Source organism: Nomia melanderi, chromosome 11 (assembly GCF_051020985.1).
Source record: "Nomia melanderi isolate GNS246 chromosome 11, iyNomMela1, whole genome shotgun sequence".
Lineage (NCBI taxonomy): Eukaryota > Metazoa > Arthropoda > Insecta > Hymenoptera > Halictidae > Nomia > Nomia melanderi.
The window spans coordinates 2,428,186-2,455,408 of record NC_135009.1 but is presented as its reverse complement, the minus strand read 5'-3'; the positions used below and the strand labels follow the sequence as shown (position 1 = coordinate 2,455,408).

The following is a 27,223-nucleotide window of genomic DNA, read 5'->3' as shown; positions in this document are numbered from 1 at the left end:
AAGTTCCGTTTAATTACCTATACAATTACCTATATATATATAATATTTCCTTAGTTCGTCTCCAAGTAGCAAGTATTTACTGATTCGTTCTGAACTTCACTCACTGAATAACTTACTGGGTAAAAACACTTGGAAACGAAAGGAGACTCACAACACTGTTATTACGTACGCGCAATATGTATTCAGAGATTATTAGTGAACTGTAATATACGCATTACACGCAGTTTTATACTATGGATAATAATATCAATGAATTAATTGATATCAAATCTTAGGAAAAAAAGTTATGAAATGACTGAGTGCGTGACGCAGATCTGTGTGAATTTGTACGTAAACTCTTGAAACGTTTATCTATACTTATTCTTCGTTTCGCAATATGTGTATTTTTTATCTATATCTTTATTACTTTATTCATGTTCCATATTTATACCCAGACAATCGCAGAGTACATTTAAGCATAAAATGAAGATAGTCGCGTATTTAGCTCTGCCAATATAGTTAATAAAGTTAAACATATTTCGGTAGATCAACAATTGCATGATAGACCGCCCCACTGTTCCACGTGAATACATGAATTTCAAGTGGTTAAAGATTAGTAAATTTTGCTAAACTGAGTTATAAGATCCATGCAGTATACGAAACATATGTTACTGAAAATACGCAAGAATATTATACTCTAGTACAGTTTGATGAGCTACAAAAATTGTGAAATTTAGTTCATACAAATATCTTTCATAACGATCACTTATCATCGACGAGTTAATCTTAAAAGATATTATAAAACATACAAATATGTTTTCATAAAGAAAAATATCATAGTAAATATAAATTCATGATTTTGATGGAAGTAACTTAATTGTAAATTGAATTTGATTCGAGTTTTTATTTATTAATACAGAACTATTTCAAATTAATAATCATTTGTATTTATTAAATCTTGTATAAACTAAAACTTCGATAAATATATCGCGCAAATTGTTTTATCGATAATTGTGTATACCAAACGGGTGAAAACAATTAAATATGTTGGAAATTATTTGAATTGTACGAACAATTTTAAAAACAAAATGATGTGCCCTTAATAATGATTCAAATGTAATTTCCACAAAAATACAATTTTCAGAAATATCCACGTTTATAAATATAGTCAGTCTTCAGCTATTGATTATATTATTTTAAGTTTAGTGCTAAATAAGAAAGATTTCATTGAACCTAGAAAACAATTAGTAATTAAGAAAATGATAGGAAGACTTCTTTGATTGGCAAAAATATCAAAAAGTGACAAATGTTTTTATAAATGATTTCGATTATAATCTGTTAAATCTATCATAATACAATAAGGACAGCTTTTGATTATTAATTTACTACCAAGTAACCACTTATATTTAAAACCATCCGGATTTCATCCACTTATAGCATATTCGATTCTGGAAATACAAAATTAATTCAACGACGGCTTGATGGAAATATTGGTTTTATGTTTCAGTTTGAGAAACTTGCAAGAGAAGAAATAAATTTCGATCTAATTCATAATTTTATTGAACGATCACAAAAATCCAAATATTCTTACCACGTTGAATACCGCACGATTTTATAGAGTAAAATACACGAAATGGAAAAATATAATATTAAATTATTTAATTGAATTGTATTTTTATTATTGCACGTTCATCTAGCTGAATGTCATCGCATTAGGTGACATTATTTATAATATATAAATGTTTTCAAATAATTATCGTTTAATTGAGTGAACTATAGTAATTTAATTTGGTTGTAGGTTATCGGTGACTCTCATGACATTCAACGTATTAAATATCAAAAATTTATTTATGAGTTACAGTATACATGAGGTGTTATTCACGTTGAATGTTCTCTTCACCAACTGATTACGTTCAAGCTCTACTGCATACTGGCGCAGACTACTCGAGACATTAAGAGATTCATTGAGTCAAAAGCATCCAGACGTCACCATCAAAACGGGTGTTATCATTCATTACGACGACATGCACCCATTCTGCACGGTAACAAATAACAGAGAAGTGGGAATTATTCTCTCATTCTTCTTTGAAATCCCGACTGTACTTATCTCAATTTTAATGTTTGAAATGTTTTAGAGGTATCTATGTGGAAAATCTGACTTCGATCACATGTTCGGAAAAGTAGAACATAAAATTCTATGGAAATGGTATTGGAATTTTAGATGCAGTATATACAAATGATGTGTATTCAGATGATAAATATATTTCAAGGTAAGCTTATCGCATTTGAGGAAAACGTTAATAGAACCATTAAGTAGCGTTCTTGTGGCTACTTTCTGGTTTTGCAAACTCAAAACACAATAACAAGAGTAACTTTATTAATTTCCTTATGTATTTTAGATACCATAAAGAAATTGAAACAATTGTTGCATTTTAGAAACTGTAAGGGGCAATTATTTATAGAAAATCTTCGATTTCAATGATTTGTTGATACTATAAAAGATAGAAGAAAAGGTTATGCTATATATGTAACAATTATTTACGTTCTATAAAACGGCATGTTTCCCGCAACCTTCATTAAAAAAAAGACTTTGTAATGATTGATATAAACTAAAACCATTTAATTTTCACTACAATTATCATTTCAATGCGTGTTATATAACAAAGGTCGTAATATACAGGACGTTCTACTACATAAGATGAAAATCAGAAATAACGAAATTGCGATCTTTGCTGTATTATTTAGTTATAAATAATTGAATTATATATAACAATTCTAGTTACCTAGAAATTATGCACATACTGATGTAACTATTATTAGAAACATCATATTCATGTCATTGCGAGAAGTTGAATGTGTTTATATAGTAAAACTCGTAGAAGTACCGTTCTATTGGAGTTCGGAGTTAAAAGAGTGAATCCCTTTTTCGACACGAAAAATTTGACTTTAAAACCGCACGCGAACACATATAGGAATATAGGAATATTGGAATATCGGAGTATGGGAATATAGGAAAACAGGAAAGTATACATTAACCTTTAACGGCTATTTTCGCTTTGAAGAACTAAAAAATTGTACAAAACGTTATCCGGTATTTTTATCGTGGTTCTCAATACACCTGGGAAAATAAAGAAAAATCGAAATACTCGGGTTATCGAAATCCCTTTAGAAGTTGTAATTAAAACGTTCCTAGCTTATTATTATTATTTTATTAACCACTGTTGTAATGAATGATAAATTAATACTATTCAAATAAAATTACTATTGTTTGATTTTTGTTATTTTTGTTATTGTACCTGTGGGTAATTATTGAATATAGTATTGGAAGGAGTTACAATTCTAACTGTAACACTTGTAACATTTATATACAATTTATTTAGAACGTTGACGGCGTACGCAGATAAATATATTCAAAAGTACTAGCTGCATCAGAAACTATGCTACACTTCGAAATAGTCTATTTTCTTCAACTTCAAAAATAGTGAAATAAACGTTCTTGTACTAAGACGATTTTCGTAAAAAAAGATATAAGTTCATCTCACTTATTTCACCTATCGCTTCAATTTATGTCGAGACCAGTAGTACTTACAAATGCAGCAAATTTATGTTCGCGGAATTGACGGAATTCTCGTTATTTTGAGAAAATTGAATTCATTTACGTGACACGAGCATCCGTTTCCTCTTAAATCTCACTTATATGATATATAGAATATATATAGAATTTACACGATATTTGACTAAACGGGCGGTATCGTCTCTGTCCAGTCTTCCAGCGCCATTAATTAAATTTCCTACGATTTTAATTAATACCGCCTCGTAGAAGGTAAAAAACTTTTGCCTTAATGAGACATTTCCGTATTTACGAAATATTATACAAATTATTCAGATAGTACCACAATCATTTATTTCGTATTAAATTTTTCGTTTAAATATTTATGGTTCACATATCTTCTTAATTGCTAAATTACAGAAATATTTATAAAAGTACTTGTGAAATATTTCATATAAAATTGTTGTGATCACAATCTGTTCGCTTCAACAATAGCAAGTTGTGCTTAAAAGCTATATATAGTATTTCCCATAGTTATGGAGGATTTTAAATATTAAAAATTCGAAAATGTTATAATTAGAAAATCAAATCATTTCACATAGAAACTTTGTAGAATAGATTACGATATAGTAATAGTGCGTAGTCAAAGAATTATTTACTAATTTCTTAATAAATAATTAATTGATGTATTTATTAGTATTTTCTTGCTCCTATTATTGCTTCGAAGACTTTTTAACATTCGTCAAATTAATTTCATTTTACTTTTTAATTTAAGTAATCAATCATTTCAGTCAATTAATGTAGTAGATTCATGTTTTCCATCTGAATTGTGACCGTTCAAAGTACATATTATATTCATTAGTTTGAATAAGTTAGCTTTAGTGGATATTTACGAGACGAATCTGAGTGATTCCATCAGTGTCTAGAATGTGCTTAAGTTTTTCAAACAAATTAACCTCCTGAGTTCATTATAATTAAGTCATGTCTATCCCGAAAATCTTGTATTATGTATTAAGCACTATTAAGTAATAAGCAATGTACCTGAATGTTGCTGGTCGATAATGACTTTATTGTTAAGGCGACCACCTTAAAATAAACTGAAATATAAAAAAAAGTCCACGATGTCTTCCAGAAAATCAATAGTAATCACTGATCGATGAAGAATTTTGAAAATAAAACCTGAACAACAGAAAGACTAAATATTCCAGGAGCTGTTGTGACGTAACTCGATTGTGGTTAAATATACTATCAGTGATTTATGGTATTTCATGTCGACGATTGGTTCTAATTTTATCGATAACATTTTGTACGATACAACTACATATATCCTATTAATTCTTGTACTTGAAAAAACCAACTTCATAGTATGTTGTATATATTGCTGAGTATAATTTCAGTTTTCAAAATGCAATTTTCTTTTTTCAGTCATAACTGTTCATAAGATCTTTCTTGAACTTTTAATCAATTAAAACAACGCTTCAAAATCAATTAGCATAGCATGTCGTAACACGGAAAAATTCTGTAATTTATTGCCAAACCGGTAATCTAAGGTGATAAACAATAAAGGAAGATTTATAATAATATTATCCTGCTATTTTGGATAATATAGAAAATCTTATTAATTGTGTGATATTCTATATAATGAAACGATTTTGTATTTATAAAAAAAGAAAGAGATGATAACTTCAATGAATTTGATTTTCCCGGTAAGGATTTCCTCTGAGAGAATAGTTTTTTACGTTCCATTAAGTTCTACATTCGCAGAAAGTTTCATTAAAATTAGAATTTCAGATTAGGAACGTTTCTTTGCTAGTGAAATTCTAAAGAAAGTTTGCCTGGAAATTTGTCCATTCAACTCCAGTGAGTAGACTCATTGCGATACACTAAAGAAGTCATGTTTGGTACTAATTAGTGTTATTATTAAATTGCAGAAATTTATGTATATTAATGTTAGATTTTGGCATAAATCGACTTACGATGTATATATTGAATCGTGGTCTTTATGCAAGTTCGACGAAAGCGTCCTAAGAAAGGGTCATAAAACGGTCAGTTTTGCGACCCGAGTCATTGCCGTTCTTTACCGTTAGTTTGCTGATTTTTTTCCCCCAAAACGGTCAAGAACATATTTTTGCCCTTCCGCACAGGGCTCTTTGTAACCACGCTCTGCTACCAGGAGAGAAATACATATACTCTGTTTTCTATTTTTAATTAATAAATAAATTCTTTTGGAAGCCAGACCTGCTAATCATTCAACAGTTTATGGGCCCAGCACGCTTCCACTGCGTAAAAAGGATTTGTTTCGTTTAAATAGAAAGTAAAGGCCAAGCTAAGCATCGCGTATAGGTGTAATAAAGTGACGTTTTGTGTTCGTGAATTTCTACAGTGCAGTGTATAGCAATTCTTTATCATGGCTGACAAAGAATTTAGTTTCGTTAAGCTTAACGGAGAGAATTACGCTATGTGGAAATTCGGTGTGAATATCGCCCTGGGAGCCGCTGATCTCACAGGTTACGTGGACGGCGAGAATACAGAACCGGACAAATCGACGAAGCCAGTCGACTGGAAAAAATGGAAGACAAACTCGTTAAAAGCAATGAGTATTTTAATCAGCTCCGTAGAGATGAAGCTACATTCCTACTTAATAAATTGCACAACTCCAAAAGAAGTGTGGAATAAGCTCGAGCAGCGATTCGGGACCACAAGCGAGGACGCGAAGCACAATGAGTGGGAACAGTTTTACGCTTTTACGATAAAGGAAGGAGAAGACGTAAACCACATTTACCGTCACAAAAGTGACTTTGGCCTGCCAGAAGAGCGCGGCATTCAAATCGTCGATGACAACGATCAAGGAGCAGTTGACGTCGCAACTCTTGATCAAGAAGCTGTTAATCAAATAGGAGAAGGAAGAGTTCTCGGCGAACAGGATCAAGAAAGCATCGATATTCCAGATGAACGTCAAGAGTGGCGTTTACGAGACAGATCAAAATTGAAAGTTATCGATCGTTATGGGGTTCCTGTAGTGCATATTGCGGAGACCGTACCGATGACGTACACGGAAGCGATGAGCAGCCCAGATGCAGCAAAATGGTAAGATGCTGTGAAAGAAGAATTTAAAGTACTGGAAGAAAACCAAACGTGGAATTTGGTCCAGCTACCTAGAGGAAAACGTACAATTGGATGCAAATGGGTGTTTGTGATAAAAGAAACACGAACAACAGTACCAGGTACAAAGCGCGACTCGTGACAAAAGGGTTCTCTCAGCGAGAAGGGATCGATTATTTCGAAACTTTTGCACCGGTCGTTCGCAACGAATCAATTTGCATATTATTGGCAATCGCGGCAAAAGAAGACCTGGAGATCATGAAGTTCGACGTAAAGACGGCATTTCTTTACGGTGACCTGAACACCACCAATGAAGACAACAGCAACCTGGTCTGCAAACTGCGAAGAAGCCTTTACGGTCTAAAGCAGTTCCCGCGCTGCTGGAACGACAAATTTGTCAAGTTTCTGAAAAATTTCAGCTTTAGGAATATTTCAAGTGACAAATGTGTTTTTATCGGTGAAGTAGAGAAGTGCAAAGTCTATTTAGCGTTATATGTAGATGACGGTCTGGTTGTTGCTGAGAAACAGTGTGCAATAAATGAAGTACTGCGTTACCTGAAAAGTATGTTTCGCATAACGGTAGAACAAGCGAATGAATTCGTAGGCATGGAAATCAAGCGCGATCGGAAAAACCGTCTCATTAAGATTAGTCAATCCGATTATGTTCCGTCCGACGCGGAACAAAACGGAGAAAATCCTCGAAGGTTCGTTTATGATATGGACGTGCCAACAAATTTACTTTCGGGATTAGCTTTTTTCGAACTCAGTTTATTTATTTTAGTTACAAGGGGCAATTGCACCCTAAATCATGAGAAAATCATTTAGTCAATCCGCGCGTGTCCAGACAATAGTTTTGGAATTTTTGTCGTTCGTACAGACAACCGACCATATCATAAACCGGGAATTTCCGAAGGGTCGACGCGAACCTCGTTCGTAACGGTTCCGCTAGCCATGCGTCAACTTGGAGGAAATTTCCAAGGCATCGGCAAATCTTCGAGGATCCCTCGCACGTGGCCATTGCCCTCACCCTTGCACCAAGAGGGCTGGCCAAGGGGCGTCGTCCAAGACGCCCCCGATTTTTGGAATTATGTGCTGGTTGGGTATTTTCAATTTCCCAATCAGCGCACTCGACACAAAACCTGTAGGTGTCGTATAAAAACACCTACAGGATCGCACTCGAAAGGTTTTTACGCTCATTACAAGATAAGTCGCTCAATCGTTCGGAGTGACGATATCTAAGGTTTTTTCACTCAATCGTTCGGAGTGACATATCTCAAAGGAATTTTCGCTTATACAACGTTCAGTCCATCGTTCGGGACACATAAGTCGCTCAATCGTTCGGAGTGACGACACACAGAGGTTTTTTCGCTCAATCGTTCGGAGTGACAATCTCAGAGACTTTTTCTCATTGCACAACGTTCAGTCCATCGTTCGGGACACATAAGTCGCTCAATCGTTCGGAGTGACGATATCTCAGATACTCAATCGTTCGGAGTAACGAGATATCATTCATTCATTCAAACAGTAGTCAGTCCATCGTTCGGGACAACTACAACTAGTGATCTGATCTCAACCAGTCGGAGATCAGAATTGAATCAGTCGATTTCTGAAGAAATTCGTAAATCGACGCGTCGCGAGTATTAACGAGACCTAAAGTTAAAGCTGGGATTTACAACCCCAGCCGAGGAATTTAATCCGCGTTAGTATTCGTGTACGTGCGACGTCGCATTTTTCGGTACCTCGAGCCGGATCTACCACGCAACATTTGTTGATCCTTCGAGCCGGATCTGTGACGGTACAGATTATATTGGCAAAATAATTAGCAAATTTTGTATGAACGATGCGTATGCAATAAGTGTTCCCGCGGAACCTGGATTGCGTTTGAGTAAGACAATGAATGCAAGTGAGACTGATGAGCGCATACCTTATCGTGAAGCAATAGGTTCTCTCCTATTTGCCGCCAGAGTGTGTCGTCCGGCTATCGAGTACGCGGTGAACTACGCGAGTCAGTTTTTGAACTCTTTCACCCAAGAGCATTGGCATGCGGTGAAAAGAATTATTAAATATTAAATCGGTACCCGCGATTTCGGCATTATTTTTTGAAACAGTGGAAGTACTGAAATTTGTGTCTTTACCGATGCCGATTATGCTGGGTGTCTCGAGACACGCAAATCTCGAAGCGGATTTGTATTTTTACTGAATGGCGGACCAATCTGCTGGTCCAGCCAACGTCAAACAGTAGTAGCGTTGTCAACAGCAGAAGCTGAATACATAGCATTAACTCATGCTGCAAAGGAGGCTATCTGGCTGCGTCAGATGCTCAAGGAACTAGGCGTAACATGCGATGCGATTCCAATTTTTGTCGACAATCAATCGGCTATCAAGATAGCAAACAATTCGGAATTTCATAAACGATCGAAGTACATAGACATGCGTTTTCACTTTGTTCGGGATATGTTAAATCGTCAGGAAATTGAAATTAATTATGTCCAGTCAATGCTACAATTAGCCGATGTCCTTATCAAGCCACTAGCTAAACTGCAATTTTGTTTTTTGCGCGAGAAATTAAATGTCAGGGACGTTTCAAAATAAGTGGGAGTGTTAGATTTTGGCATAAATCGACTCACGATGTGTATCTTGAATCGTGGTCTTTATGCACGTTCGACGAAAGCGTCCTAAGAAAGGGTCATAAAACGGTCAGTTTTGCGACCCGAGTCATTGCCGTTCTTTACCGTTAGTGTGCTGGTTTTTTTCCCCCAAAACGGTCAAGAACATATTTTTGCCCTTCCGCACAGGGCTCTTTGTAATCACGCTCTTCTAGTGTTAGTTCTGAACGAGCATTCCAAGCGAACGGTTACTAAATTTACACGAATACATATACTCTGTTTTCTATTTTTAATTAATAAATAAATTCTTTTCGAAGCCAGACCTGCTAATCATTCAACAATTAATTTATTTTTACACAATAAAACAAATATTTTAACATAATTTACATACGTTGTAACATATAAAAAAATACTGGTGCAGAAAATACAACTTTCTAAATTTTTTGTCTGACGATTTTGACTGAAATTGTTGATTGATTTGCACAAACATCCTCAGTTTATTTATAACGACACAAATAAATAAGTATTTATTAAATGCATCCGTAGTATACAGTAACAAAAATACTAGAGAATATAGATAGTAAAATTCAGTATGGTGATACTTATAGAATGTACTATTAAAATAAAGAATTAACGAACTACAGAATGAAATAAGAAAATCAAATTTAGACATATGTCAGATGATTAATATCTATATTTATTATTTCTTGTTTTTCTTATTTACTGTGAGTATTTTAAGTAAGTTTTTCCTGTCAACGTTTGCATAGCGTATGCCTATTAAACCAAGACGTATTGGTTTTTTTCTCATAGATGTTCTTTAAATACAAATGGTATAGCCGAATAAGGATGGGTAAAAGTGCCCTTAAACCAAATCGACTTCCGCATATATCATTTGTTAGATCTCTCGATGAAATCCCTTTATACCAAGTTTTAAGCCACTACCCCTATTATTAGGGTAGTTACAGGGTGCAATGTTATACACAGTTTATGCTTGATATTTTATGTTTTCTATGATACAAAATTATGAAAAAAATTATAGTTATTTTAGGTATGGATGTGCTTTTTTTAAAAATTTGTTCAGAGTTTTTGACTGCAAAATCGGCTTTTTAAAAAATTCGAGAACATTATAAATTCTGATTTTTTATTTAAGTTATCAGAATACCACTTTTATGTTTCCATGGAATTATCGTTTTATTATAACTATTAATACTCTATTTTTTCATATTTTTCGAATTGAAAGAACGCAGTTAAAAAAAATGAAAACTGATATTTTTCTACATTATCGGTGTGAGGGCACTTTTACCCTTCCTTATTTGGCTATGCCCTTTGCTCTTGCAGTCTGTATTATGTAATTGTATGAAACTATTTAAGACCGTTTGCGACAATATCTAAATAATCTAATTAAATAATAAATCTTATTATTTAAAGAATAAAATGTAAAAAATCTCTTTCTTATAACATGTACTAGGAAATAACCGTTGCATTATTTTTGGAGACTTCAGTCTTAAGAATTTAAAAATCGCCAACAAAATTGTCCATTACTTGTGAATTTTCCTTGGAATTCCGAAATTATTAAAACGATTCTTTTTCTTCATGTACTAAACACGATTTGTCAATACATTTAAAACTTCATATTTCTTTATGTATTCTTTTCAGTAATGCATGTCTGAGTGTTTAATAATATTCCAAATACTTTCTGTACGTTTTTTTTATCTTTTAATTTTATTGCGCTCAGAACGAGAGATTTTCAAAACTAAATTCCACAGTTAACAGTTTAATGTGATGTAAAGCAATATAAAATTACGTAGTAAAATATAAAGTAAAGAAAACGACGTTTCACGTAACCAATGCTCCATAAAAATCGATAATACATATTCATGAAAGTAATCCATCTCGAACAGATGCCAGTACAAGAAAAACCGGTAAGAGGTTATCGCAAGAGCAAATACTTCAATGCTTCAAGATTTTACTCTTAAGTCGGGCATTCGACCCAGGAAGATAGATCGAGCCAGGAAGGAAATCACGCGATGGGATCTGCATTGATCGGCGCATGCAGATGCGCAGCTACTAGCAATCAATATAGATGTATATCTCTTTATCTTTGAATCTGAGCCCTGTCAAGCTTGTCCATCCGAAATGATCTTTTCCCAAGTGAGATAGACATCATTTTGAAACACTCCTAAACGGTTTCTCGAAAAGTAAGGAACTAGAACGATGTATGATTATTAAACGATATATTATTAATGCAATTCAATTTTTACGTAACTTGATTAATTTTCATTCTAATTTTCAAATTAAATTTAGAAGTTAATGTCAAATTAATGTTTAGATAATTGTCTACTGTTAAGACTTCGTACAGGTCTGGTTTATGGTAGGAACGGAAACGTTGGAGCATTGGGGGCGTTAAGTCGGGCCCAACTAGCATACCCTCGCAGAAATCAGTGTTACACTCTTCGTTCCCTTAACCTCTTGCCTTGCAATAACGTGTCAGAATCGTGGTGAAGATTTTAAACAGACTTTAATAAGCATGAATATTACTCGGTTTTTTTGAACTCAAATTAAATATTATTCTCCTGTCATCAATTATTATACCTTAATATACCTATAATTTTTTCTTTTTCTTAATAAATTATTGATGACAAAGTAGTTGTACCGATCATAGTTAAGAAATAAATCGTAAGGGAAGGGATTAAAACGTGTCTTGGCGATAAACTAGGTAAATTTCCAGACAGCAGCGGGGCTCGCTCGCGGTCATGTGCACCAGCACATGAGCCCGAGGTAGCGGGACCTCTCACCGTTGCCAAACCTCATGGTTTTCCCCGTAAAGGACTCACTGGCGTCTTGCACCCATCCTTCGGCCCTTCCCACCATCAGGGAAGAGGACGAACTTAATTTTTCTTAGGGGTGTAAGAACGTCGGTGAGAACAGTCCCTCGAGAGCGGTCACGCTAAAACAGTTGACCATTACATGGTTAGAAACAAGCCCGTTCAACGACAAGACGTTGGCCCAGGAATACCCAGTCAACATATACTTTTTGTTCCTATAACTACACTGTTTTTTAGGAATTCGATTATAAAAGAGAAATTCAATTTTTAAATTTGAAAATACTTTATAGGGTAGACCGAAACAAACAGGATTACGGGGCGAATCGGATAAACATAAGAATATTGGCCATGTTTGTTACGTTGTTATAGAAATAGGCATGCTAACCGTGCATATTACGTCATAAACCTTCCCTACACTCAATCTAATATATTTTTAATTGTTTCAAACTCCAGTTTGTCATCAGTACGTGTTAAAATTGAAACGAATGTGTGTGAACGTAACGGATTCGTGGCTAGTCCAAAATATGTAGTTGGAATTTCTCATTTGAAATGGCAAGATAAGCTTGGAAATTCAAATGTGTTTATTATTATTACTTTCTAAGGTGTCTAAATTCACTATTTAATGTACTTTTAATTATTATATATATTTTATTTTCTTCATCTATCGCGAGCGCTTTGAAAACCTTCAAAACGGGAATATTTCTCATTTTTCAGTTTTTCGCTTATAAGATGAAGGTTTTAAAGTTTTTAAAATATTCTTTACTGACATTGTTTTAACTATTAGTTTTTAGCTGTTAAATCTGTATTGATCTTAATCGCCTCGGTCTAGCCTAATTTGACTACAAAATCTATGCAAATGTTTCGTATAGAACATAATCTCGTGGATAGACACGGGTAAAATAATGTATATTTTTTTAACATTCTAAACATTTAAATATGTTTAAACAATTTTTGAAACAAGTGGAATATCTCCCACATGTTAATTTTTGTGAGTATTTTCAAGCTTATTTGGAGCGTGTCTCTGATTATTTAGTTTATTTCCTTATTCTAGGAAACGAATACGAGACAAAATGTAACCACCGCAGAATGCTACAACACGGATTCTCTTTTCGATTGGGAAAACGAAATAGTTCCATCAAGCACGAAGTGTTGCCAGTGATCCTCAATGTCATCTGTGTTGCCATTTTACGTTTTCTTTATAGTAGGAGTGTTGCATCCAGGATACCGTTAAACGACCTTTGACGTTGAAAATCACTGGCGACACCCCGTATGTATATATCTGGCGGAACAATTTTATTTTCTCAATTGGAAACAAAATCCATGTTATAGATTTCTTTAAAGGTTCTTGCATCAATAAAATCTATTCCATTGCGTGATTTAGTAAGATTTCATCTCAAACTTTTAGTTCTCAAAATGAAACAAAAATATTCGTAAAAAATGGCGAAAAATGACGTGCATCTCGCACACTTTATAAATTATTTAAATACGTTTAAATGTTTATGATGTTATCAAAATATCTGTTGTTGGATTTTGGAAACTCTATAAAATTATTTTCTGTAAAAACAGAAAGTATATTATTTACAATTAATACAAATAATTTTTGAGATTGAAGATTTGATTTGTATTCAAGGTCAAGGTTTTCAGAAGATATATCAATGTGCAAGAACCTATAAAAATTGTTTACTGAATTTTGATCTATGGAAAGAGAGTTCGAATTTGTTGAACAGAATAATTATTCTAGAAATGGATAAGAAGTTAAAAGTATTTATGGTACGTTAATAAATGCTTGTTTAGTTGTCTGTGAATTTACTGTACTTTCAAAATTACATCAACTTACTGTGCAGCGAAATGTTCTAAATATAAAATGAAACTTTTTATTTAAGTTCTTGTAATAGATCAAAAACCGTTCATTCTATTGTACATCGATAATTGCTCTTTTAATTAAAAACTGTTTAATAAAACTATGTTCAATTCCAGTTTTATATATTAAGGTCGGGAAAAGTAAATACAAAATCACAAAAAAAATTATTAAAAAATTCTAAACGACACATCTTGTCCCATTCAATTTATTTTAAGACCTAAATTTCAGAAATGTTGAAAATCTGCTGCAACTTCTATAAACAATAGCAATTCAAAATACAATTTAACGTCACAAATATGGAAGTGAAGAAAAATATGAAACCATTTGACTACTATCAAGAATACGGGCACATTGACCGCTTTTAACGCAGATAATTCGACATCGCTAAATCTGCAAAAATTTTATAGAGAGGAGAAAAGAAGGCACTTTAAGATCTAGTTTATGAAGAGAAAGCTTCTTTTTATAGACACAAGTCGTCAACACATTTTTACCTGTTAACTTTCTGTTATGTCGTAGCGTGGTAACCTCGTTAGATTGCACGCCCGTGCACGATCACCAAACGCAGATTAAATTCCTTGGCTGGGGTTGTAAAGCCCAGCTTTAACTTTAGGTTTCGTTGATGATCGCGACGCTTCAATTTTCAAACTTCTTCAAAAACCGACTGATTCGATTCTGATCTCCGAACGATTGAAATCAGACCACCGGTTTCTCACGATATTGAGAATCCGTTTTTAAGTTATGCGTTTCGAGACGAACGAATTTTTGAATTTCGAATTAGATGCTTCTTTGGAGTGTGAATCTTAAGTGTGTATGCCCCGAAAAAAAGTGTTTCAAGAGTGCGATCCTGTAGGTGTTTTTATACAACACCTTCAGGTCGTACCGAGTGCGCTGATTGGGTACTTTCGACTTTCCAATCAGCGCATAATTAAAAAAATTGGAGGCGTTTCTGGACGACGCCCTTTGGCCAGCCCTCTTGGTGCGAGGGTGAGGGCAATGGCCACGTGCGGGGGATCCTCGAAGATTTGTCGATGCCTTGGAAATTCCCTCCAGGTTGACTCTTGTTTGAAGGAACCATTACGAACGAGGTTCGAGTCGGAAATTCCCGGTTTACAATATGGTCGGTTGTCTGGATTTAGGGTGAAATTACCCCTTGTAACAAAAAATAAACTGAATTCGAAAAAAGCTAATCCCGAAAATAATTTTGTTGGCAGGTCCATTTCGTAAACGAACCTTTGAGGATTTTCACCGTTTTGTTCCGCATCGGACGGAACACTTTCGTATTTTCGGAAATATTGTAGAAGATTTCTGTGTTTTAACCAACTTTTGTAGTTTTAAAATAAGTATTTACATAAGAACATGTATACAAAATTCAATTTAAATAATCATTTAATTCATAATAAAATGTTTTCAAGATTACTTATTAAGAAATCACTAGACCAATGAAGCTTTTTAATGTTTTTGTCCGAGATTCATTGCTATCGCGTATGCTGTTTACTACCAGGTAAAAAATAAGTTACTGACTGAAATTATCTTTTGAGGAGGAAGTATATTCGTATGGTTATACTAAAAATTTGTATATGTTGCTACAATATTGAATTTAGAACTGAAACTATGATATTTACGAAAGACGATTTTTGATTATTTTAAACCCCTTGTCCAATGACTTCTTTCACAGCTGTGCTTGATAAAAATATTTTGTCGGTAATAATTACTTATAAAAAAGAAAGCAAAATTATACTTATTATTGTTCTACATTTCCTTCAGAGGTAATCATTGACACTAGAAAAGTAATGTTTAATTGACGTTCAAAATCACTGAATAACATTCAGATTTGAAAATTCAATTGAAAATTTTCGTCAGGAGTCTGACACGATATCGTAAGGCAAGATGTTAATGAAGAATATATATTATTCATTATTCTTTCCATGACTGCCTTTGTATTTTATATGGATCCTGTGTTTTTCATTCACCCATAAAATAGATCGTGTCTGTCGTTCCTCTGTTTATACAGAATATCTCACGACGAGTGGTACAACAGGGCAGGAGGTGATTCTATGTGCAAAACTGAGTTGAATGTGTGGAATAAATTGTGCTCGTATGTTGCTCTATTTCAAAAACAGGCAAATCTGAAAATCAAATTAGGTACGTGCCTTACGCAGCTCAAAATGTGCTTAATATTTCGGAAACATGAGAAATACGTGCATTTATTATTTACAGAAATAATTATTATAATACCTACTACTAGTGAAAATGACAGTAAGAAGACATATTGGGAGGTCATATTTAAATATAGGGTGTTTCCTAAACCGGTGTACAATAACAATAAGCCTTAATAAGTAACAAGTGGAAGCAGTAAATTATGGACAGACATAGTAGATGATTCTTATTCATAATTTTCAAATGCAATTATCTGGAAAACGAAGCGTTACACGAAAGAATGTTATGATTGTTTTCTATTTAGTTTTTTATATGAAATGATCCCTTCGCAGGTTCTACCGTGATTTCAAAAACATTCTATACATACATACTGAACAACAAATATTAACAGAACAAATTCTACTCTACTCCTTCGACTTGTATCTACACCGAATTTTATTCTATTTTGAACAAATTAAGTACATATTCATTATTAAATACAAGTTTGTATGAATCATAATACATTTGTTTAAAAGTTGTTTAACCTGTTAACTACGTTTGATGAGTATATACGTCATCCTAAAACTCTAAATGGTGCTAATTTTTTCAACGACGAACTATTTATTTTTTTAGACAAACGTGTAATTGTTTTTCGGTTTGCTTTAGATTTTCGTTAAAATATATTATAAGTGCATTTGGCCTAAATTTTACAAGTATATACTTCATTATTTGATTTTATTGCGCGCACAATAAGAGATTCTTTAAACTAAATTCCACACTTGACGGGTTAATATGCATTTTTTATGAATTGGAACAACCGTGTGTAGCTAGGTATGCTCTTGTGAAAACCAAGGCACGTATACCGTGGAAAGTCACTTCTAACAGCATTCAGGATATCCTCTTTGGAAGTCCTAACTCCGCTTCATCCTCTGGTTTCCTAGCTCAACGGATGAACAGATAAGTTTCTTCACTCTCGACCTATAACCCTTTCTATACCCACTGTGACTGGGCAACATGCATCGTAGCTATGTATTCACAGTTCGAGACTTAACGACTTACGTTTCTATCTCAAGTTCAATTGCCAGTTGTTGGCGAATATTTTTATAAGTAGAATGAGAATTAGATGAGATGAAGTGTTGGTAAATATAAGTTTGAAATATATTTCTGCTACTGTGCGTCGTTTCACAGCGATGCCTGTAAAGTACATGTGTACTCACATACAGGGTGAGTCACACAACGTGACGATTCTAAATAACTTATAAAACATGTATAGTACAAGAAAATGTTTCGGACAAAAGTTGCATAGTTACGAAGAGGGCATTCAATAGTAATATGGGTTTTATGCTATTTTACTGTTTTATCGAGATACACAGGTCACGTTCATTGTTTAAAAATCGAATGCCTATAATTTCTTTCTAAATTCTGATAAAGCGTCGAAAAGGTAGAATGCAATGGCTGATGTTGATCAGGATATTTATTTTAATATAATATTTTTGTTCTGGCAGCATTTTCATCGCACACACTGTAAACAATTACGGTATCATATTTCTCTCTGTTACTGAACATCTTAATAAATGCAGTACTTTCCTCCGTTCGAATTTTATCATTACTAAGCTCTGCGGATATTTCATATCGACGATATCTAATGTCCAGGATCGTGTTTAACGACATTACTTATCGTCGCATACAAAGTTGTTTACCAAATATAATAGTCTCGTTGAATGAGCATGCTTTGTAATGCAGAATAATCATTTTGTAAATATCTGAGTAATTATTCCTTTTAGACTCTACATTATCGGAATTTAAAAAGAAAGTATAGACATTTCATTTAAAACAAAAAATGAACGTGACCTGCAAAAATTCGATGAAGCAATAAAAGAGCATGAAATACATGGTACTATTTAATGCCCCCTTCGAAACCGTGCAATTTTTGTCGGAAACATTTTTTCGTACAATACGTATTTTATGAGTTATTTAGAATCGTTACGTTGCATGACTCGCCCTGTATATATACTTACACAAGGTACACTAAATAATGTGTTAGGGGTTGATTTTTCGAAAATACAACAGATCTTCACTTTATTTACTATTTTCTTTTAACATTATAACTACCAAGTGTTTAATATGGTAAAAATTGTAACAATAGATTTTTTTCGGTTCATTCACATGTTCGTTATAGTATTCAAATGAAACTATTTATTTCTTAAATTATATTGGATACTTAACACTTTTGAGATATCAATAATTACGAAATAAGAAAACTCAGACTCGTAATTTTGACGCGTATATTAGTTCTACTGTTAATTAAAGAAGAGGATGATACCAACCATTTGGTGTACAATAAATTTTTCATGTGTTATTTACACATTGTTCGCTTCGGAAAATAAAAAAATGAAATCATTCATTTCGGCGCTTTTGCATTAGGTAGGTAATTTTTTTATAGATACAACATTTTCTAATATTATATTATAAATTACAAATACTATAAAGTTTCGTTATATTAATTAATATTACGTAATTTAAGCGTTACAACGATATACAAGGCTCATTCATAAAATAACTTACACTTACTATTAATTGCTGATTGCAGTGGAATACAATAAAATATTTTTTTTTAAATATTAATTTCTTCCTTCAGCATTTTTTTATAAAATCCACAGTTTGGATGCTGTCTCAATCGACGTTTGTGCGGCATGTCTTTTTTATACAAAGTAACTACATTAAGTGTGACACTTAAAACAGGTCACCTGGATAATTCGATTATTCGAAAAGATAACAAAAAATGTTTGATACATAAATTGCTTAATTTCACAGAGAGTATAGTGTGATGGTATATTTCTGATTGCAAGTAGAAGCGTCAAAGACTTTTACTAAGTAATTTTTATATTTTATTTTAACCAAACTTTTTTATTTACTTTCGCACAAAAGCTTCGAAATTATGCGTAGCAGTGAAGCAGCAGTAATAAAAATGGATTTTACTTCCAAAGACAAATATAAACGTTTAGATATGAAAAACTTCATGGAAAGTGTTTGTGCTACAATAAACAAAAATGAAGTTTAGAATGGAAATGCAGAAATCAAAATGTAAAGATGTAAATTTTTAAATTTCTGCATTTATTTTGGAATTTTTCCTTGTAACTACGCTCACACTTAATAACATGTAGCTCGCTGTGTTCGTTTTAGAAAATAAATGAAACAAAATAATAATCTTAAAATATCGTATGTAAGGTATATACATACATATGTGGATCCGCGTAGAATCAAGAAACCGTCACCGGCGACATCGTCACGCTATATCCCCTCATGAAGTCAAACAACTGCTACAGCGAACTTTCTTTTCATCATTACAAATAAACGAGTTACACTGGTGACCTACCTTAAGTGTCCTATCGTATCCGTAATATTGGTCCATATATTTAGATACCACTGAACTAAACAAGTTTTATCCAAGGTGAAATCTAATTTTGAACCTTTCAAACAGCCTTCGCAAAAATGTTTATCGAAGGATCGATAAAGAGTTAACTGGTTTTTGCACCGAACATATGAAACATTCTCCAAAATATTTAGAGTAATTCGTGTATCTCTTCGCTCGGCCCTACATCACCGATTTCACAGATACTATCGATTTCTCACTCCGGAACAAAAGAACCAATCTAGAAATCAATATGCTCAGTGAATTGCACACTATCGTTCGTAAAAGCTCGTCTCGCGATTCCTGTTTCGTAGCGGTTCGTTTATATGTAGATAGTGGCGATAAACGGTAATCATCGAGTAATTCTGTACCGAGGGAAAAATTCAAATATTTTTTTTTCTTTCTTTAAAAAGAAATATTAATTATAGTATTTCGTATCAACGACAAATAAATTTAATTATGTAGTTTCTTACTAAATTATTTGATTAATTTCTCTTAACGATGGGGTGTACAAATTTGGCATAGAATTATAATTTCTTATCATGTTTGTTACTCTTTAATCACTTACTGTTCAGTTCAGTGTGAAATAAAAATCATAAGTTTCATGTTACAAAACACAATGCGATAATCCTTCACAAAAATATAATTTATGTACCGAAATTTACAATCTGAAAACCTAAAACCTGTATTTACTGCTTGTAGAGAAAGAGGAAGGTAACACGCTGCAAACACCGAAGATTCCCAGAGAAAGGATTTACATTTTGTATCAACTTTTTATTCAAAATGTATTTCCTTTTAAGGTTCATTTTTTATCTATTACCATTAACACTAGAATCATGGATAGGTTAAAATGATCTACTTTAGATCTTTACTTTGCACTTACTAAAATAGCAAAGGTTCTTTTATGGAATATTATTAAATAAATTCACTTATTCGTATACATTACAATAAATGTTGTTATTACCCAATTTAATAAAACGTACTTCTGTAATTTTTATAAGAAATTAAAAACGAATCACCTTCATTGTTCAGTGCTACTAGCATTACAAATATGTAATTGCATGAATATCCGCAGTATAGTTATTCTATATAACAAAAACGAATAAATAACTATAGTGGTTACTATTATTATAGATAGTGAAAAGGTAGATCTTCAATAATCGAGAATTAGGAATAAATATATGTATTTAATGAAATATGGAAACAACACGGACAACACGTAAAAAATACGACTCCATGCCACGGAGGCCAACACACGACTCTTCTCTCGCCACTCTCTTACAGACATTCTCTCCCAAAAATCATTCTCTCCCCCACGAGCATTCTTTTCACTCGCACTCATCACAAACACTCAGATGCACCCCTGGAAAGCTGGCCCTGCAGTCTTGGGTCCGTGACATTGTGCAGGCCACTTTCCCTCGACCGTCTTACAGCCTGTCCTTCATTCACACTCATTCTTACATTCACTCTTCTTAAAAATACCTTACCCTACGCTAAAACTTCTAGATACTACATAACTAATACTTATTTCACTGGCATATTTTTCTAAAATGTAAACTATTAATGTAACCCTTCATTTTGAGTAAAAAATTAATATACATTATTTAATATATATTTCTTGACGCATAACATGTCTTAATGTCATTTTAATATGGTACATTTTGGTAGTTTAAATCAAATGATTGTGTAAATAGTTTTTGTACACTCTCTCAACAGGCACAATCTGTGTCTGTACTTCTGATCAGGCTCATAAAATATAAACTTTTGTTCCACTTTCATGTCAGCATGGATACATGTGTAGGTACTTTGTAAAGATTATTTTTAAAAAATCAAAGCATTCGCTCTTATTAAATATATTATCAATACATATAAATGCATAAATCTGCCACCGTATTTTATTATTGTTTGTTTTTTATTCTATTTTATTGTCATATCTTTTTATTTTAATCACTGTATGCTTTCTTCAAGCAAAGAGTATAAATACCAGATGATATCGATGTTTTAATATTGTTGAATATACATAATTCCATATTATACAATATGTTCTGTAAGTGGTAGTACTATCAGGAAGAAAGGGATTCTACAATATATGAACGATAAATCGAAAGTGCAAAATACAATTTATTTAGTTGAGGCTACCTCATCGAGAAAATCAAGACCAAAAATTTTGTTAATAGACATTACTTGATCGACTGTGGGTATATATTTAAATTCGATTTCTCGGATAACAAGATTTGAAAGAGAACAGAGTTTATTTTACATTTTTTTACTTATGTAAATATAAGAATGAAATGTACTGCCGATTATACCAACTAAATTTACCCAAGACTTGGCTAAGTGCAAGTAAATAAATACTCACGCTGATTTTCTTAAAAACCAGCCAAGATTTTAAGTGAAAAAATTTTAATCGATGTTAAAATACCAGACACAACACCTTATACAAAGTGTTCCGCAAAAAGTGGACGAAAATTATATGATACTATTTATAAAACTAAAAGTGACCTTCAGTTTGGTTTGAAAATAAAACAATTTTAAAATTGTTATTCTTGTTATAGGTAATATATTTAATACAAATAAGTTATTTCTGGAACGTTGTTGCAAAGGTATCAGAAATCGCGCGGAATGATACGTGAATCACTTTATATAATCTGAATATGTAAATGCATGGCCAATTGCAGTTAATGATCGATCAGTGACACTACTTATACATACACAGTGTTTACGGGATACGTACGACTTTAAAAAGGTAAGAAAATGTTTAAATTATTGGTCGGGGTCGTACAATCTGATTTGTAATATGAAATAGAGTGCAGTCACGCGTCGCAAGTTGAAAAGTCGAACAAACAACGAATTATTTCGCGTCCGCAAGTTATACCGATTCCGATCAATGTTGCAGAACGAAACTTTGTAACCGCGATGTAGCCTAGATATGCAGAATGTTTCAGTTTCATTCCGGCAAACGGTATCAACATATTCAATGACGTAAAACGAGAGAAAAATGTTGTATAAACTAAAGGTCGTAGAAGTTTTCTTAAAAAGTTGTTACAAAAATATCAAACTTATACATCATGTTTCTTATGTGATGTTGTATGGAAACGTTGAAAATATTCAACTGTGTTGAAGAAGTTGTTTTAGCTAGTAGCGTTTATTGTAATTCCATTATTTACAATTTTCATTACTGCAGTACAATTTCGTATATTGAATATACTTAATTTATCAAGAATGTCCATTTGTATTCACAAGAATGGGCATCACTTTGAACAATGAAAACTCAACTTTAACACTGGGTTTACGGAACACGATAGTTTGACGCATATTGAGTTTTATAAATATTATTTAGTGACTGCGTCGGTTTTAATTAATGCAATAACACAAATGTGTATTTTAGTTGCCTATCTTTTACCCTATAGTTTCCAAAATCTAAATAAACGAACATTAATTTTTCTGAGACCAAAAAAACTATACAATAAATGATCGTAAACCTAGTGTTAATTATGATGACCAGTCGACCGAACGAGACAACAATCATTTATAATTTTGACATTTTCGTTATAAAATTTTAATAAAATGTTTACTACCCTATGTTTATATCACGTTTTTCTCTTAGTGTTAATCATAGAACACAGTGACACTACTTGACGGGACAAGAATTAAACATTCGGTACATTGGATCTGTATTCCCCGTTTTGTTCCACGGATCTCCTTACGGCGGAGAGGAAAAAAAACAAGTTTCGTTACTTCCCAACGAAAGGAGAAGTCGAACTTGTTTTCTATCTTGTGAAATCGATAGTGTGTAGAACTGCTTCGTTTCAATCAATTAAGAGCTATCAGAGCCGGTGTAATTTGCCGCTACAATGCATGCACACGAGCACTCCGCGAGTTCCTCCTCAAATGCGTTAAAAATAAACTCGTTAGTTTGTTATCGGAACTCCATGAAGTCGGCACTGGCAGGTAGATCGATACAGCGATGGAGAAATAGGGCGTTCGTACGAAGTTTTAGCCGTCACGTGACAAATAATACGACGCACACCCTGAAAAACTTGAAGATAGATCTTATTGTAAAAAGCATTATGCAAATGTTAATTGCACTGTTTCAGCGTTTCTCTTTAGCGACTTCCAACCATTAATTGCACCAATTAGGTCGCCCCTTGAGTCTCTGTGTATATCTTGTTTTTCCAACTTCCGACACACTACACACATACAGAAATCTGGAATTAATTAATCGAGGGTTTGCTCCCTTCACTAAGTAAAACAAATTTTAAATATGCACTTTATGCTTTCATAAAGGTAACTTTGTTGCAGGGAATATTATATATCTTAAAAATTGTAGTTCCTGATGTTTTTCTTATAGATCATAGTATTTACGAGAAAAACAGAACAGGACGAAGTTTCATTACTTTCTATAGGAAATGTAATAAAATTGTATAGATTTTTTAAAAATCCTGTAATCTCCGAGCAATGATGGTACTACAAAGTTTTTAAAATTAATATTTGTATCATGCAGTACATGACAATAACTGAGGAAACATATTCAATGATTTAGTATACAATAGTGTTCAAGGTCATGTAAAGTATAAAAATGAAGAAAAGAAGATGAAGAAGCAGTCTGTAAAAAAAGTTACGGCGATAAGTTTTGTCGAATTTATTATTGTGGTTTGTTTGTTATGTTCTTGCTTATACATATAATGTATTACTATTCGACTGAAGACAAAAGGCATGTTACGTTGTATTTATTATAGGTATGGCAAGAATGGATGAACAAATTGTATGTTACGCAAAGAAACATAACCAGACACAACGCTACCAAGCGATAAACGGTTTGTGTCAGCGAACAAATTTCAAAACAGAAGGATTCGTAGAAAGGAAACGTTACATTCGAATAAGAAATGTTGTTAATAAAAACAAATAAATGGAACTTCTACGGTACTTTGAAAAGTACTTATCTCTCACTCCCAAACTGAAAAATAACTACGTTATGTAATATTTTACTACAGTTTGTATATAAAACTCTAAAATTGTGAAACTAACAAATGTTACAGATGTTTAAATGTGCAAGTGTTAACTCCTTGCCCTATGATTTCTTTCTGAACTGTGATCGATCTAACTACTTTACTAATAATTTATTGAAAATAAGAGAAAATTCCAGTTTTATTCTACGCCAACGTGTGCTTGAACGTATAATCATTGATAACAGAGAAATAATATGTAATTTGCATTCAAACAAATTGAATAATATTTATGTTTGTTAAATTCAATTTGAAATCTTTATCATAAGTCTAACATGATATTGCAGGGCAAGGGGTTAAAAGAAAGTAATTTAAAATTCATTGTTTGATGCTTTTGTGTAATATGAATTTCGACTGATAAAGACCTGGCTTTATAATAAGTATTTTCACAATTAATTCACAATCCCAAATACGAGCAAACTATTTAATACTGATGAATAAATACGTTTTTTAGCTTCTTATTTCTCTTCTATGAGATTAGATTGTTTTTTTCTGTCTACTTGTGCAGTGTTAATACGAGAAAAAATATCGTCACTGAATTTTCTTTGGATTCCTTTTTAATATATCTTCCAATGTACAGTTGGTCACAAAAATATTGCGACACCAATATAATTTTGACTTCTAAGCATTGTATTTGGAACAAATAAATAAATATATATGAAAGTGACTTGAGTTAAGTTGATGTACAATATAAAGAATGTATTCACAAAAAATGGTTTGTTTATATTCTTTATATTTTACTTTAACATAATTCAAGTCATTTTCATATATATTTATTTAATTGTTCCAAATACAATGCTTAGACGTCAAAATTATACTGGTGTCCCAATATTTTTGTAACCGACTGTATATCTTCAATTCGCCGCTTTTAGGGTGAAGGTGTGCCGTGTCGAAGCGATGTACATGTTGAAGCGGATTAAAGGAAAACACAGGATGGGACTGGTTGCCTGCAGCTGGGTCTCGAGTCAGCGCAGGTTTACGATACGTCAATTGTTATTGAGGTACACGGAGAATTCCGAACTCTAAGGTTCTGAATAAGAGTTTAGAGATGTCTTCGTAATAAATGGAAATAGTTGATGAAATGAAATTAACACTAGGTTCATGGAACGCGTCAATTTGATGCATATTGAATTTTATAAATATTATTTGGTAAATGTTTATGTGGATTTTGTTTTATGCAATTACACGAATACGTATCTTAATAGTTTATTTTTAAATCCCTTATTTCCAAGATCGCAAAGAACATCAGTTTTCCTAGGAATAATAAAATAAACCGTACAATAACCGTATTGCTGAATAAACGCGAAATGCATCCTGGAATTTTAACATTTTGCACTCGAGAATATTTTCCCCGATAAATATTCATTATTTTCTGATGAAATATCAATGATATGTTTTATAACTAACATAATTAAATACCTTGTATAAATTAGGTGACAGAACTATTTTATTTCGATGTTCCATGTGTTGATACATTGCATAAAATTTAATATTGAATTTGAAATTTTATCATTTTTTTCGGTCAAATCAAATAGCGACTGAAAGGCTCTCGAGTACAAAGGATTAACCCCTTGCTTTATAAGAACATGCCAGACTTGTGATGAAGATTTTCAACATGAATCAAAAAACATAAATATTACTCAGTTCAGTCGAAAGCAAAGTAAATATTGCTTTTCTGCAATCAATTATTCTACTTAAAAAGAAACATAGGCTTAAAATATGCCTAGAAGTTGTCTCTTTTTCATGTAAGTTATTACTAACAAAGTATTCGTATCGATCAGAGTTGAGAAAGAAATCATAGGCAAGGAGTCAATATCAGTGGACTTACCAAATTAGGTAAATTTTAGTAACAAAGGAGCCACGATGTTCATTACTATTTCAGTATTTCAGGAAGAAAACAATTAACTAACTTGTTTGATAATTCTATTGATACATACATTAAATGAATTATTAGAAATGGAACAAATCAATTTACTTATCAAACCTGAATTCAATAATCCACAGTTATTTTCACATTCATAAAGATTAATACAAGCAATTAGGAGATGTAAAAAAACAGTATAAATATGTATAACGGACGCATCGTTAAACTCAATTGTATTTATATACTTTAATATGCGAGCAGAAAATTTCGAATCGTTGAATTTCATATCACGTTGCGTGTAACAAGGAGATTGGAAATGGAACGTATAACTATGCGACTCGTTTTAAAATTGTTTATTTCATTTACAGGATTTCGACATTTCCTTTTCCCGTAATTGAAAAATCGTATTTATATTCAGACCGAGAAAAGCAAAGCCACAAAGCCTTTCAATTACTTAAATGAAATTGTCACGAATATCATCGAAATAAATTGAAATTAAAAAATAAACTGATGTAATATTGTATAATTTTGAAAATACATATTATTATGTTTATTCTGATTTTTTATCAATGCGTTTTCTCTTACACGCGATACCGCTCGAACATCTTTTTCAATTGAACCCAAACATTCTATCGCCTGCATGAAATGTGTACTGATACGATCTCTCATAGAGAAACTTTAAATTCTTTGGATGTAAGTCGCCGCAGCGTTTCTGTGCGCGTTCGAAAACTTTTAGGCTATACGTCCTGCATTTAAGTAGCAAAACTCTTGGAAAGTTCAAGCTAGAAAAGCAATTTACATAACTAATATAGCACTTAAGGAAATTTGTGAGACGATGCAGGAAACATAAATATGAAATTTATGCTGTCATGAACATGAGAC

The 27,223-nt window shown here is 32.7% G+C and overlaps 2 protein-coding genes across 8 annotated transcripts in view; both read right to left on the bottom strand.

Moving 5' to 3' along the window:
- Positions 1-27,223, bottom strand: part of Nca (neurocalcin homolog) — a 484,597-nt gene that overhangs the window by 119,646 nt on the left and 337,728 nt on the right. The window lies entirely within an intron of this gene.
- The window catches only part of LOC116435237 (neuronal calcium sensor 2), a 158,400-nt gene that overhangs the window by 91,774 nt on the left and 39,403 nt on the right, over positions 1-27,223 (bottom strand). The window contains exon 1 of one of the 6 annotated variants that reach the window (XM_031994633.2): positions 30-182. The exons of the other annotated variants lie outside the window; for them this stretch is intronic. The gene's annotated coding sequence lies outside the window, so the exon portion shown is untranslated. Of the gene's footprint in view, positions 1-29; positions 183-27,223 lie in introns of those variants that run through there. 6 annotated transcript variants of the gene reach the window in all.